Source organism: Phalacrocorax carbo, chromosome 3, assembly GCF_963921805.1.
Source record: "Phalacrocorax carbo chromosome 3, bPhaCar2.1, whole genome shotgun sequence".
Taxonomy (NCBI): Eukaryota; Metazoa; Chordata; class Aves; order Suliformes; family Phalacrocoracidae; genus Phalacrocorax; species Phalacrocorax carbo.
Genome location: NC_087515.1, coordinates 111,360,871 through 111,375,794, shown reverse-complemented (window position 1 = coordinate 111,375,794; position 14,924 = coordinate 111,360,871). Strand labels below are relative to the sequence as shown.

General features: G+C 38.5%; 1 long non-coding RNA gene across 2 annotated transcripts; it reads left to right on the top strand.

Moving 5' to 3' along the window:
• Positions 1-242: 242 nt before the first annotated feature.
• LOC135312891 (uncharacterized) lies at positions 243-13,888 on the top strand. Of its 2 annotated transcripts, XR_010372512.1 has the most exons (5): positions 243-324; positions 958-1,007; positions 2,172-2,266; positions 11,089-11,225; positions 13,614-13,888. It is a non-coding gene; the product is annotated as an uncharacterized LOC135312891 (long non-coding RNA). The 2 variants fall into 2 exon arrangements; XR_010372513.1 differs by lacking the exon at positions 11,089-11,225 and having other exon boundaries at positions 13,614-13,879.
• Positions 13,889-14,924: the final 1,036 nt, after the last annotated feature.

The window sequence follows — 14,924 nt, the reverse complement described above, 5'->3', positions numbered from 1 at the left end:
AATTCCTGTGTTTACAAAAACTTTTCAAATTTAGCCGGAAATGTATATGTAAAAAATGTCAGTGTGATGGAACGCTAATGTAGACACAGCTTTGAGGTTTTGATCTTCATCTTTTCCTTAGAGTGAACACACTAAGGTTAAAAAAAAATAAAAAGGGAGGGGTAAATTCTGTTACTAGACTTTATTTGAACAAAGACTGTAATAATTAACTTTTCTGACTGGAGAAACTGGGACAAGGTGGAGAAAAAGTAAGAAGGGTGATATACAAATCCCACTCTGCGCAGTAAGTTCAGAGACTCCCACTAGAAAAATCTTAGACTGCAGGTAAAGACTCTAAGAACTCCGTAGGTAGTAGCTGTGCTCCAGTCACTCACGCATCTTGACAAACCCATGCATAAGAAACCTCAGCAGTAGGGCTTACTATAGACCAGGTATAAGCAGGACTTTTTTTTTTTTTTCGTAAATGCTGCTCTCCTGCTGGAGTGGGAGTAGTCTGGTAAAAGAAATAAGGAAGCAGTCATGACTTCTGGAGGGGGTGCTGGAGCTACAACTGAGCGAAGAAGAATGGTTGAGTGAAGACAGGTCATTTGGGCCTGGGAGCTCAGTACTAGCATTAGAATCCTAGTGCTGGAGCTTGGATGGGAAACTTGCAGTCGAAGCAGCGATTGAGTGGAGCCAGAGACAGTAACTGAAACTGGCTGAGGTTGGAGACTAGTGCTGGAACAAGGTGCATGGGCAGGGAGACAGAGGAGAGCTAGAAATGGCCGTCAGTGCTGTGTGCATCAGCATTTACTCGCTTCAAGTCTGCAGCAAAGCCAGAGAATCTTTAGACCTACCATTTGTCTGCTGCCAGCAATTTTCATGAAACCTCTAGCAGATTTGCTGCTATTAACGGTAAGTACATCAGACTGACTTTGCTGCGTCAGACCACCTAACCCAATATCCTGTCTCCTCCAGAAGCCAGCAGTAAATGCCTATGGAAGAGTACAAGAACAGACCCACAAAGTGTAAGTCAATGTGTTCTCAGTTACCACAGTTTTTTCACATAGTCTCTGCAGTAGATATAAAGTTTTCAAGTAGCTGCTGACTCACAGCAAAGTCAAAATAGTGTCACATGATGGCTTTGCTTTCTTTTCAGCTAGCTTTGTTGAAAAGCATTAGGAAACCACACGTGAAAGCAGCTGTGCTGACAGTGTGTGCTGAAGCACAGGCGAGAGGCATTCTGACTTGCTGCTTCTCCCCAGGCCTGCCTCTGACCCGTAGCTGCACGATCACGTTTGTTTTCCAGGAGGTCTCACTCCCCCTCAGTGAACTCATGCAATGGATGGGCCTGCTGTCTGCCATGGCTGTGGCCAAAGTTAGAAGCTAGGAATAGAGAGAAAGAGTATATCAGTGGCATTTTCCCTGAGTGATTGGACTCTGTCATTCCCCCAAAGACCTGCAAGGCTAGGGAAGTAATTTAAAAGTAGCCCTTTAAGTATGGTGACTGTCAGTTAGATTAATCTCACCTTACCGTAGATGTCTAAGGATCTAGATGTCTAAATCTCAGTCAGTCATTACTGGCACCTGTTTGAATCAATGAATGCAGACAACTTCAGTGAATCTCTGTCTCTAACCTACCTTAGGATTAAATTAATTTGGGGATTATTATTTCTCTCTAGGGATTGTAACAGGGATCTGAGACTCAGGGCAGATGAATGGTACCTCACCTCACTTTTTTACCTGCTTGAGACTCTTATGTGCCAAAAATATTGAATTATCATAGCTTGTTCCCTTAGATAAAGATGGACAAAAGGATTGAAGTAAGGAGCTTGAAAGAATGAGGATAAGGAAGTAAGGAAGCAAGGACGGTAAAATATATATCAAACAGCTGTACGTTGAGTGATTCCTGTCCATCCTACGTGCTGAGAAGTTAACTTTTGCAACTGTAATCCTTGGTTTATGGTCATAAACCATATGGTTTAGAGTCATAAGCTCCTTGGTTTATGACTATATAAATAAACCTGTATAAAGTAAGTATAAAACTACCTGGACAAAATTAGCCATAGTTTTATTTTTAATCCTTCCAGTGTTGAAAAAATAATCTACTAGCAACATGTGTACATACTGTCCAAGGTGAACTGCTTTATTTGTACAGTCGCCTCTCTTTTCTAACGTGACTCTTATCTCAGGTGGAGACTGAAGAATACCCTGGTGATCCAGCTTCACTCCCTACATCATGGTCTCACAGGCAAGCGTGCTAAACTTCAGGATACTTTCTGTCTTAGTAGGTATAGTACTTTTCATAAATGTTAAAATAGAAAAAGTAGATTGTAAACAAGGTAGAAGGACAGACACAGTAAATTAAGTGATTTCGGGATTCAGTATATACAAGGTATAGATTCTGCCTTGAATCTGTTAGAGCAGAAATCTGGATCCAGAACTGCCCAGAGCAATTTTGGTGAGTGCAAATGTGTGGCTTCTCTCATTTAGGTTTCTTCCACACGAAACCCGAATCTCAGTTTCCTTCAGATGCAGCTTGAAAACAGTTATAAAAAAATAATTTACAGTAAGAAGAAATTTTTGATTTCCAGCTAGACAAGAAAGTAATTCTCCATAAAGTAAAGGTTCTGGTCATGCAGGTACCAAAGGTTTTAAGAAAAAAGGTCCCAGTTAATCTTCCTGTCAATTTTTGTCTTACATTCATGTCAACCAGCCAGGTTTTTTTTCACACCCACTAAGTCTCCAATCTCCAACTATGTTTTGCCAGTGCAGCAATCAACATTTTAAACAGAAGCTGTAATAGAATCTGACTGAGGTGAACAGAGAAAAAAAGAAAAGAAAAACAAAAAAAGAGAAATTGATTTTAACAGCACAGCAGATAGCAAAGGAATGTTATCCTTACTTGCATTGTTTAGGCAGACATGCAGTTCAGTAATACCTCCCTCTTCCCACCCGCACTTTCTTGGAACTGAGTCACAATTCCTATTGGGCCTCAGATTTCAATTCTGTGCACTGCAGAATTACATGATTTTTTCTGCACAGTGTTCTCAATATGAAACTTTTGCTCTGTGAAACTTCCAAATTCTGTCTCCATGCTGGTGGAGTCATTCTGCATTGTGTTCCTGGTTGAATGCCTGAGAACAACCATATTCCTAGCTGAGAACAAGATTGCAAGGAAGCTAATCCTTTCATGTATGTATGTTCCTGCTTTCTCATTTGGACATAGTGAGTATTGTTAAGAATCTTGGCACTGCTCTTTGCCTTGACTTTCCATGCAAATCCATGTGCCAGATGTCATCAGAGAGTTTTTTCCAGCTGTGCATTTTTCCTGGTATACTAGTAGACCATTATAACAATGTGGTCATAATGTGGGGTAGTGGAGTTTGGTCATTATAGCTCCAGAAGCCCATCATAGCATTTTTCAGTATGGATTTGAAAGAAGTTTTTATTGCCCCTCCCCATCCTCAACAGGCTTCTTTTCCTTATAATCACACCACAAACAGTAAGGTCAGCAAAATGATATGAGGGAGTTTTAACAAGAGATTTCTCTGAGAATATATTCCAGTCTATAAATACATGAAACTTTGCATTTCTTGCTGTGAATGTGCTGCAGGGCTGAAGCCCAACTGCTTTTGCTGAGGTCTGGACATAAATGCTAATATTTTTCTTAACATTTTGCAAGAGACCATTGTCCAAATGCATTGTCCAAATAAGCCACAGGAGATATTAGTGTGCAATCTGGTGAATTTTAGCATATAGCTAGCATGCTAATATTGTATTTTAACATGGACACTTATAAATTTTTGGAAGCTAAGCTTTCTTTTATAGGAGGAAAAAGAAAAGTATATAGTATTATGGGTAAGGGGTTTCTTTTAAAACAGAAAGATATCCTTGGAAACATAGCCAGATGTAAAACAATGACTGGGGCTGAAAATTTTTCACTGATTTTTTTCCCTAAAGATCACACATAGGTTATTTACTGTCCCCTCTGCAGCTGGTCAGGGTTGTGATTTTCAGCCTGTGAAAACCATTACATTACTAGGTCTTTTTTGTAAGACCTAGCTCTCAACTAAAATCTGTGTGCTATGTTTGTGTGAGGAGTGGGAAGTGCAGGGGCTAAAGGAATGATTAAAAAAAAAAAGTTTTTCTTTTTGTCAGTTTGTAAATACGTCAAAATAACCTTGAAAACTTGAACTCAGTTATGGTCCAAAAAGATCTAGTCTATTAATACAAGAAACCAGTATCTTGCCTGATTTTTCTTTTCTTATTTCACTAATATGAAATGTTTTCATTTTGTTCTGTAATCTTTCTTTTTCCAGTTTTGACGAGCTAACCCTTATTGCTGAGAGATGTTTAAGCATTTTTTACCAAAAAAAGGATGAATTACAACACCTTGCTATCAGACAAGCAATAAAATTGTTTGCAAGCCTGTATCTAAAATTGGGGTTGCAAGATACAAAAATCTTCTAGTATCTAAACCCCCATTTTTAGTGGAAAATAACAAACTCATTAATTTCTTTTGGTGTTATAAAGATCCATTTTGTATTGTGTCTGGCATTCTGCATTAATGAGGCTATAAAATTTCACCTCTATATCCCTCTAGAAAACCACATTATTAAAACATAACTTCCATGTAGTTTTGATTTCAAGATATTGACATATAGTTGATTCTTCATTTGGTATTTTATTTGTGTGATTATTTGTTCTCCGCCGAAAAATTTGTGTATGATTTCAAACTAAATTCTCTGATATGGGCTGACAGCTGTTGGTTCTTGTTTTGCCTTTCTTCTCTAGATAAATAGAAATAGATTTTCAAATTTAAAGAATACCTGAAATTTAAGGAATAATGGAATGAAGATACCCTGGAACTTGAGCAATACAGCAATGTATTTCTGCATAGCATTCAGGTCTTCTCTCATTCCTTCTGAGAAATGAAGGAGACTAAACTCTTGAATGAATTCGCTGCAGACTTAAAAGTATAGTGATCGTACTTATCTAAAATGTCCTACTGTTACCTTACAGTCCTATAGATAATATGAAACCCAGAAATTGATGCAGTATCGGTCAATTAGTTTTGTCTTGTTTTCCAAGGTAAAAGAAATCCTCTAATTTACTTATGACATCACTTTCGTACATCAAATTATTTAACTGTTTTTTTGTATATTGATTCCTAATATATGTAAAATTTTCCCTTTTTTTTTTTTTAATATCAGAAAGTTAAATCAGAAATCCCAAATATATTAGTGAACTATACTTCATTTATGCAATTGTCTGTATCAGCCAAACAATAATCTCAGTCAAATCGTGGAATCCCTTTTGCTCTCATATATTGTCTTCCGTGAAAATATGTTGACATAAAATCATAAATATGATATACCTATGAATTAATTCCACCTCATTTGTATCCACATATGTTTTCATTATTTAGCCCAGATTAGATTCAGGCCAGCTAGCTTGTGCTTATTCAGGTCATTTCATTTGCCCTTTTAAATATCGTCCCAACCTTTTCACTTACAATTTCTCTGCTCTTCAATGATGCAACAAAACCTGACAAAGCCAGAAGTTGTTTTCCTGGCTTTTTCAGGACTCTTGGTTGCAGGATTAAATTGATAGACCCAGATTTAATCCTGCAATCAAGTGGTTTTTCGGTCACATGCTGTATAAGTTCTTCCAACTTTGCTCCAGACAAATCCTAAGTTTGTTCATTGTCTTTTCTGCCTTACTAACAGCTAGTGGAGAACATTTTTCAACAGCTAGTAATCTAACCGTTCGAGAAAAATTAGCAGGTGGACACAGACAAGCAGACAGAGGCAGAGCACAAGGAAACCACATTAGGTCACCAGGGGAGATGATGATCTTGGCACGTTGGCTGACACTGGCAGGCATCATGGCAAAGGAGAATTTTAAGACGGATTTGAAGGGCAATAAGTAACAGAAGAAATTTGCATCCCTGACTAAGCATTTGCTGCCTGGTATACTGGGGCAGATGGCATCTACCTAAAGCATCAAAGAAATAGAAATTGAGACATGGAAGGGGCAGAACCAGTCCTTGTCGCCTCATCATCAAGTTGTGGGTAGTATCATTTTTGTCGAACCACTTAGCAACATGCTAGCTGACAAAGTTTTGGGTTGGTTTTTTTTTTTCAAAATAAGTTTAAACCTCCTCCTCTTGTACAATTAGCATTTTTCAAGTGGAGCTGAGTTAGTTGAAGCAGATGGTTTATCTTTTTTGGTAGTGCTTCTAGTTGGACAAATGAGACTTATATCATTTCTACATCTTCCTCTCTCTTGCAGTGCCTACAAAGTCATTCCACATTTTACGCACTGTGTTTTGACTTATTTAATGCAGACATACTTTCCCTGCAGTAAACATGATTACCCAAATACTTTAACTAGAGAGCTTCTGCTTTCCTCTCTGGTATAATTAGTCACACTGCACTCACACTGCATTTAAAGGGGGGGAAAAAACCCACACATGGAGCATCTTGCAAATGTGCCTATAATCCCATACAGCTGCTTTCTTCACTTTATTCTTTTTTGACTGCCTATAGAACAAAATTGCTGCAGCTGGGCAGCAAACTGAGCAAAGTTGCAAAGACACCTCTCCTTTCTTTTCTTTGTGGAACCCACCAGTTCAGGTGTCAAGGGATAGCTCTTGATTAGCAATAGCTTAACATGGGGCTAAGTTTTCTTGGATTCTAGCATTGAATAACTTGGCAGGATTTCTATTAGGTTTGAATTTCAAAGCCAAAAGAGTGATCTGAGATCGCATACTGGCAGTTCCACAGTGGTAATTTCCATGTTAAAAGAATACTTATCACCAGCACCACAGCGAAAGAGGCAGCTTTACACAGAAAGGGCCTCTTGTGAAATTAATTTGGTGTTTATTTTATTAAGAAGCCGTTTCCAAATGTGGGTTTTTTTTCTTTCTTAAAAAGAAGACTGTTTCTAATTCTGCTGATATTTTTAAGGCAAAGATTTTGTTGTTTAAAAAATGTTCACAAAAAATTCTACTGAAAGTGTTTTTCATTTATGTGGCCAGTGTGCTTTTTATTCCCGCTTGCTAGAAATGGAAATGGAGATGGAAAAGGAAATTACTGTGTAGATTAAATAAGATACTGGCTTGATCAGTTTGGCCAGTCTAAGTTCAGCAGAAGGCTTGCTTGAAAGATTATTGAAGGACTTACCGTTGTTAAGATTAAAAGAATAACCTGCTTGACAACATAACTTGTGGCTAAGGAAGGAAAGGTGCATTTCTTAAAATAAAACAAACCAACAAGCGCATAAAAGGTTTAAGAAAACCATTGCCATAAACAATATGGTTTTCTTACTAAAGCACTGGCATAAAGAATAGAATACCAGGTGAGATTCACGTAGCCATCTATAGAGAGTAAAATATATCTGAGCTGGTAGTTGTCTAGAATCCTTTTGCTGCTGGTAGAAAGAAATGGGCATTCCCAGGTCTGTTTCATCTGATCTAAAAGTAGGTATCTGATATAGGTTAGCTAAACAATGTCCTATTCTCTGCTTATTTCTGTCTATTAACTATAAATGAACTTCGGGCAACTTGTTCAGATGTAGGCATCTAAAGTCAACTGAGATTAATTCCACCCTTTGGTTTAGCTTTCCTCTAACATTAACTTGCTATGTTGCCTTCATCAAATCACACCCACTCAATGTCTGGTCTGTTTGGACAGAGACCTCTTCTGACGCAAGGCAGTCTTGTCCTGTGTGCTGGTACAGTACTCAGTTCCCACAGGAGAGACGGGAGAGTTTAGAATTCTTGGAAGAGTTAATGTACTCTAAGGAAGCAGCAATCAACAGACATTATCTTGTGATCACAAACACAGGAGCAGTACCTTCGATGGACATGTTAAAGAAAGGGTAAAAGCTTCTCCGTCTGTTACAATCAGTGAGGGGACTGAGTCAAAAGCATCCTAACACAGAACGCTCTTTAAGCAACATTTCTCCTCTACAAAAAAAGAAAAAGGAAAAAAGACTCAAACCTGGCTTATATCATTCCTTCTTCAAGCTCTGAAAATAAAATCATCCATATCTGACTGCATTTGCCAGTGCATATGTAATACCTGATGGCACAGTTAAAAACAGACCACCTTTTAGAGTAATATAGATTACTGCAACATATATATTAAAGCCTTTTCACTTCTGAGGTGAATATTAATATTGAACTGTTGATAAAATAAAGCAATAAGCTGGGCAAAATATGCAAGGAGCTAAGTAGCTCTTCAGTTGTTACAGGAGATCATTTCATGCACCGAGAAAGGATCGCATGAAATGGCAAAAGCAGAAATGAAAGTGTAGAAGGAAGAAGGCAGTAGGATTGGGACTGTCAGCTCAAGAAGATAGAGCTCTGAGAAGCGGGATGTGAGAAACAGTCAGTGACTGAGTCCATTGCATCATTAAAGAAGAAAAGCTAACATATGATAGATAAATAAATGAGCTTGAGAGTTTCTGACTGAGGAAGGAGATCACAAAGTTTCTGAACTACCCTCTTGTCGTTTAAACAAAGGATATTTTTCATATATTCTTTTGTTTTTAGAAGACAGTGCAGCTATAAGAAATGCATAGCTATGGTACAGATAAATGTTTTTGTATACAGTATTCAAAAAGATAATTGCTAATACATTTAGAAGATAAAAATTTGATTCATTTAAAAGAACTGTATTCAGAAGATGGCAAATGATTATTTTATTAGTACAATTTTATTAGTAGAGTTTTACTCATAATTGTTATTTTCCTCCCCACCTGGCTCATTCTTATAGTCTTCCTCTGCTTGTCTATTTTGGATTTTAATTTCTTTAAAATAAGGTATCTGTTCATTCTCCACATTTTCTTCAAAGCAGAACATAAATCGAACAAACATTAGGACTGAACTCTCGACCCAACGCTGTAAAAGGAGATTCATAATTAGGCAAAGTTAGTTTGTCACTGCATGTAAACAAGTTGAATAACTTCATTATTTTCAAGTTTTGCCCCTGCATTAAAATAATTCACACTACTTCAGGGAAATGACACCTGCTAATTAACCACAAGCAGACAAAGCACTTTAACAGCCATAATCAGTCATTTTCTCCTGCAGTTTTAAAAAGATTATAAAAAAAAAAGAAGAAAAGATCAAAAATTTGGTGTCAAGATGTTTTCATGAATCGTCCTCTTGAGGAAACCTTACTGCTTGAAGTAGACTGAACTATAGTAAGTCACACATCTGTTCCGAATAGGAATTGAGTAAAGACACATATATACCCCATTATATTTTACACAAATGCATGTCTGGGACAGTGAAGTGACTTAGCTCCAACTAAAGTAGATATTTAAAGTGGTCAGTATGTATAGTCAATATGTATTTCTTGGATGACTCATCTTATTCCTAAAGGAGGTTTCTATAGTAATGAACCAGTAACTTCCCTAGTTCCCTCCCTGTCCATTGACAAACCTTGCCTTTGATGTACACATCAGCATTGTAGATGTCTGAAGTTAAGCCGTATGAATCACAACCCAACAATCCTGTCCCCAAATAATTTGTAATCAACATACACAAGAGGAATAAAGTATTGGCAAAAGGAAATATTATCCCTATTTTACAGTGAGAAGATGAAGAATGGAAAATAAATCTCCTACACAAACGTTCACTGAAAGTATGTGATGGAATGAGAACCTAACACCAAACTACTGGAGTCCTGGTTCAGGAAACTAGTTATGCTTTTTTCCCCTCTACTTTCATATTCTAAGACACTGCAGAATTGTTCTTTCAACTGTATTTTTAAGAGTTCCTGTAAATTCCAATTTCTCAATTAATTTGCAGTAATTTTCAAAATACTCTACATGTCCTGGTGGGCTACTGCATTAACCAAGACCGTGCTGATATTCTCCAGAATTGAGTGAAAAAGTTAAAATGAGATCAATAATCTTTGCTAGGAACAGCAAAGCCTTCAAGCCTTCGAGCTGTTTTTCCATTTGCTCAATACCTATGTTGGGTTGGAGAGAGCTGCTTCCTGGGGCATACTAGGAAGAAAAATCTTAATGCTAAAAGTGGAAGACACACAAGAAAATGGTTTCACAGTAATTAGTATTTGGCAAGCTAAATATAAAACCACAAAAAACAGATAATACAGTCTCAGTTCTACAGTAGTATGGAGAGGAAAATGAGCTCTGGGGAAAAGTGCTGAAACATAGGGAAAGAAATTATGGAAATCCATTTAAGACACTGGGATTGTGAATGGTCTTCACAAAATAAAAGGGGACTCCAAGGACAAAGGAAAAAGTCACAGCCTTTCCAGACATATGCCAAGAGAAGTAAGCATATTTGGTATTTCCATTGTATGAGTGACAACCAGGTAGACACTATTATACGGAGATGGTAAACAGGCTGCAGGGCTGCACAGTCCTTCTCCCATCACATGACTCAGAGCATGTTGGACAACACCTTTAGCCCTGTGTCCCAGCTGGCCATCTCTGGACATGTACTGTTCCCCATTGTTATTTTTCTAGGCATCTGCATACCTTTTAACAATCCTTGAGCCAAATCAGAGCAGCCTTTTTAAAAAAATTGTAATTATCTCAACCACAGCTTTGGCTATTGCCACAAAATAATTATATACTTTGATCAGCTTCTGGAATAGTTTATATGATCTGTTTGCTTGAGATGGCAAGAGTCTGGAAGTTTTCACTAATCATTAAGGAAGGAGCTGCCAGGAAATCTCACTCTGCAGATCATCTAGAGGATTCTTTGTGGCCTCTGCTTTGAGAAATTCTAATATCTCCATTGCAAGGCTTTGTAATTTGGCATGTGATATCTCTACAGGTGAGAGTAGTATATTTCCTTCCTAGGATGAAATTCCACACAGATTGGCTGAGCTATGTAGTGTTGAGCATTGCTGTGCCCTTAGCTTTTCCAGGAAAATGTTAACGATTGCTGCAATCCTAGAACACTCCAGAGAACCCCTTGCAAGACGCTACCAAGAAAACAGCAAGAGAACTGAAGCAAATGGCACTGTTCTGGGAACACTGAAGGGGAAGCCTGGTTGTTGTTTCTGGTAGATGGTGACCCAGCCTTTCTTATCTTCATGTCTTGCAATCATCATGTAGTGTCAAGATGACCACCTCATCCTTGGGCAACTTTCTGTGAAGGGAGCCCCATTGTTGAGGGACAGCGACCTGATGTCCTCGACAGATTTAATACACTGATAGTCTGTGCTGTGGTACTGCATGATCAGGATTTTCTGGTATATAACAGTGTTGAAATCTGCCTTTTCTCTATAAAAATGCATGCAAAAGTATTCCTAAAAGAACATTGCTTAGGCTGCAAAGTCCGAGTCCTGCGGATTTGGGGATCTCCACCCAGCCTTAATTTGGCCCTATCTGTAAATCTATTGAAAGTTCCCACGAAAATCTGACCTTGCCCAGTATTTTTAAGGGATTTCAGAAACAAAATTAGGTACAGTTGCCCATATATTTGGTATTTCCTAATATTTAATTCACTTTACAATCCAAGCAACTTTCCTTTACTGTTGTTTTTTTATTACAGACATATATATGCACACATATATGCTCATATAAATTTATAATACTGAGAGAAAGTAAGCTGTGTTTTCCATTCAGCATGATGAAACTTCTTGATTGACTTGCTTCTCTGTAATTATTCTTGAAGAAGGCAGGTAAAATTAAAAGGCTAAGGACCTCACAAACTCTATGCGACACCTGTAATTGCAGTACTTAAGGGTTCTTAAGCACAGTGCAGAAGAATAAAAGGAAACTATCACAACACAAGCACTCTTGGATACATGCTAAGTCTGTTCATTTTTTTCTTAGACCACCAGCTGACCCAGTGAGCAAGTCCTTCCCATCTTTAGAAGAGTCTTCTCTTTAGCCATTCCAGCTGGGAAGGAGCAAGGTTGCATGTTGCCATGGCAGCATTTAGACTGAGAAGGGGTGTTGTGGTTTAACCCCAGCCAGCAACTAAGCACTGCAGGAGGCCAAAGTGGGCCTAACCTGGAATTAGTGACAAAAGCACTCCATTGTGACTGGCCCAGAGGCTCTGTGCATCCTTGGCACAGTATGGTATGAAGCATCCCTTTGGCCAGTTTGGGTCAACTATCCTGGCTATGCTTCCTCCCAGCTTCTTATGCACCTCCTAGCTGACAGAGCATGGGAAACGGAAAAGTCCTTGACTTAGTATAAACACGGCTTAGCAACACTAAAACATCAGGGTGTTATCACATTATTCTCATGCTAAATCCAAAACACAGCACTATACCAGCTACTAGGAAGAAAATTAACTCCGTCCCAGCTGAAATCAGGACACAGTAATAAGTAGAAAAGGTGGCAAAGGTAGCAAAAAATAACAAGTTATAAAGAAGTGGGATTCTGTTTATGTGCAGTTGGGGGGACAGGGTGAGACCCCGACCCTGATGCCTAGGAGCCCTGGTTGTGAAAGTGTGTTAAACCCGAGGTGTCAGCATGGGAACTGTGGTGATGAGTTATTAACATCTGGGATCCCAAGTGTTTAACAAGATCTCCTGTGTCCAGTCTACTTTTGCCACTACCCGTTTATTACTCAACATCATATAATGCAAGATGTGGTTCTCTGTGCTCCTCCTTGAGCACTATAAGCTCATGCAATTCCTACAGCGTAGGCAGCCTTGAGTAACAAGTATTACTATGCAACAATAGTTCAGAGAGTCAATAATATTCCCTTTGATCTCCCTGAATGTTCATCAGAAAATTGTTCCTGGCCTGCTTTGATGCAAAGGAAAGAGTTAAGTCCTTGCAGGCAAAATGCTGGTGGCAGACAGATTATGCCTAGCTTCCATTTTTAATTCCGCATTTTCCTGTTTTATGTACTTGCACTCAAATGGTTTTGGTTAGATGGTGAAATACAGCACACATTAAAAAAAAAAAGATGTCTACAGGCTTGCAAACCTACATCAGTAATTGCAGCCAAACAAGTCATGCAACTCAAAACCCACCAAAGAGATGGGTTAAAGCTGGAATCACTGAGGACTGTAAAAGTTTAAAGAATTCGAGAAAAATGTTTGTGACATTTTGATATAACGCAGCCATTTGATATATGACCAATGTAGGATCCAATGTGTGGCTGGTAGGCTAGATTCAATCAGGAAGTACAATTAATTATCTGTGTGAATTATTGTAGCTGTTTATTTCCTCTTCCTTTCTTTTCTGAGAACTCTGCAGTATTTTCTTCACCATGTTATAAGATATTAACTTGTTATGTGGGATGGATAAGCGTGGTAGTAATGGGATGGAAATGGGCATGTGTTGCAACACAGCACTTGTGTGTTCTTTTATATAATCAGAAATGTGCTGATTGAGATTTACCTTTCTTTTGGTCATGTTATGAGAGGGAGGTTGACGTATACAGCCCCTGAGTACTTTGATGTGAGGCTGTATGTTCTCCATTAGCTAAAATGCAGATCACTGCTGCAGGTGGCTGAACAGTGGTTACAACTTAAATTATTTAAGGCTTAATAAATGACATGGCATTTGAAATGTGTCATTGCTAATTTCAAAAAATATTATTGTCTTGATGTCATTCCCACCCACACATGCCTAACTTTGTCCATCTATTTTTTTAATCTTGTTTTTTACCCTAGAGCAATTTTGTCATCCTCTTCAGCTGCCATCTTCACTAAATGATAAAAGGAACATCAGGATATGTAGGCCCGAAGAAGAAATGAAAAATATAATCCAGGTTCTGCTGCAATAAAGAAATAACAGGGCATAATATGGAATAGTTTCTGAACACTCATTTATCTGAATAGCCCACTTATGTCAATCAGATGAGTGATTAAAAGAATAAAAATAAAAACAATGTTTTTTAGAATTAATGTGTTAATTTGGCTTTTAGACCTCGTTTGTATCAATCAAATGAAACAATCAGCAATGAGTTCCTTGGGTTTCTGTGAAACTTGCTGACTTGGTTAATTAGAATTAAACTGTCATAGTACTTGCAGAGCACATAGCAGGGACAATGCTTTTCTTGGTGACTATGGGGTCTGCTCCCACCAGAGCTTTATTACCCCTGGTAAAATCTTTTTTGCCCTGCTGGGCAGTGCACGTACTAGCACCAAGATGAGGACACACCACATAAGCAGGCTACTGTGCCTGCCTGCTGAGATCCCACCACCAGAGTTGCCACTGCCCCACAGTTCTCCGAGACAGTAACCCAAACTACCGTAGTGCATTGCTTTGAAACTCATTGCAAATATATTATCCATGCAGGAGGCTGTAATAAGATATCCACCCTACTCCCTGTGCCCTGGTCTCTGTGAGAAGAGCACATTCATTAGAAGGTAGCTGGAGTGCTCCCAAACAGTCACCATGGAGTGCACCTGCCCTGCAGTGTAGGTACAGCCAGAGCTGCTGCGCATTTGGAATAGATTTGCTACACCTAACTCAAGGTGTCAGCTGTTTAAGTCTCAGCAAGTCATGCCTGGCCTTTCTAAGACAACAAAAAGGGCTTACTGTAATATGAAATAAGCAAGCACCTCTAGACTGCAAGTTGAGAAAAGCTGAGAAAAGAAATTTGGGACGCAATCACCTTCCACTGAGTACAAATTTGGCTGTACAGAAGCTGACAACTAGCTGAGACCCAGCCAACAGTTGGACATTGAAGTGTATGCTGCCCTTTGTGTGTTATGGTAGAATACTACCAAATTTGCATAGAATATAAGACTATTAATGAGTGCATAAGCTTTAATAGATGTGTCATTGGCCCACATAAGACCTGAGCTTTGCCTGTTGGAGTGTCTTGGCCTCTCACACTGTAGTTGTTTTTAAAGACCCAGTAATTAGTTTACAACATACAGAGTCAAATGATGCATGTGTAATTTACATATTGATTCAAATAGGGATTTACAAAGTCAAGATTCAGTTTTATGAGCACATAATGTAACCCCAAAAAT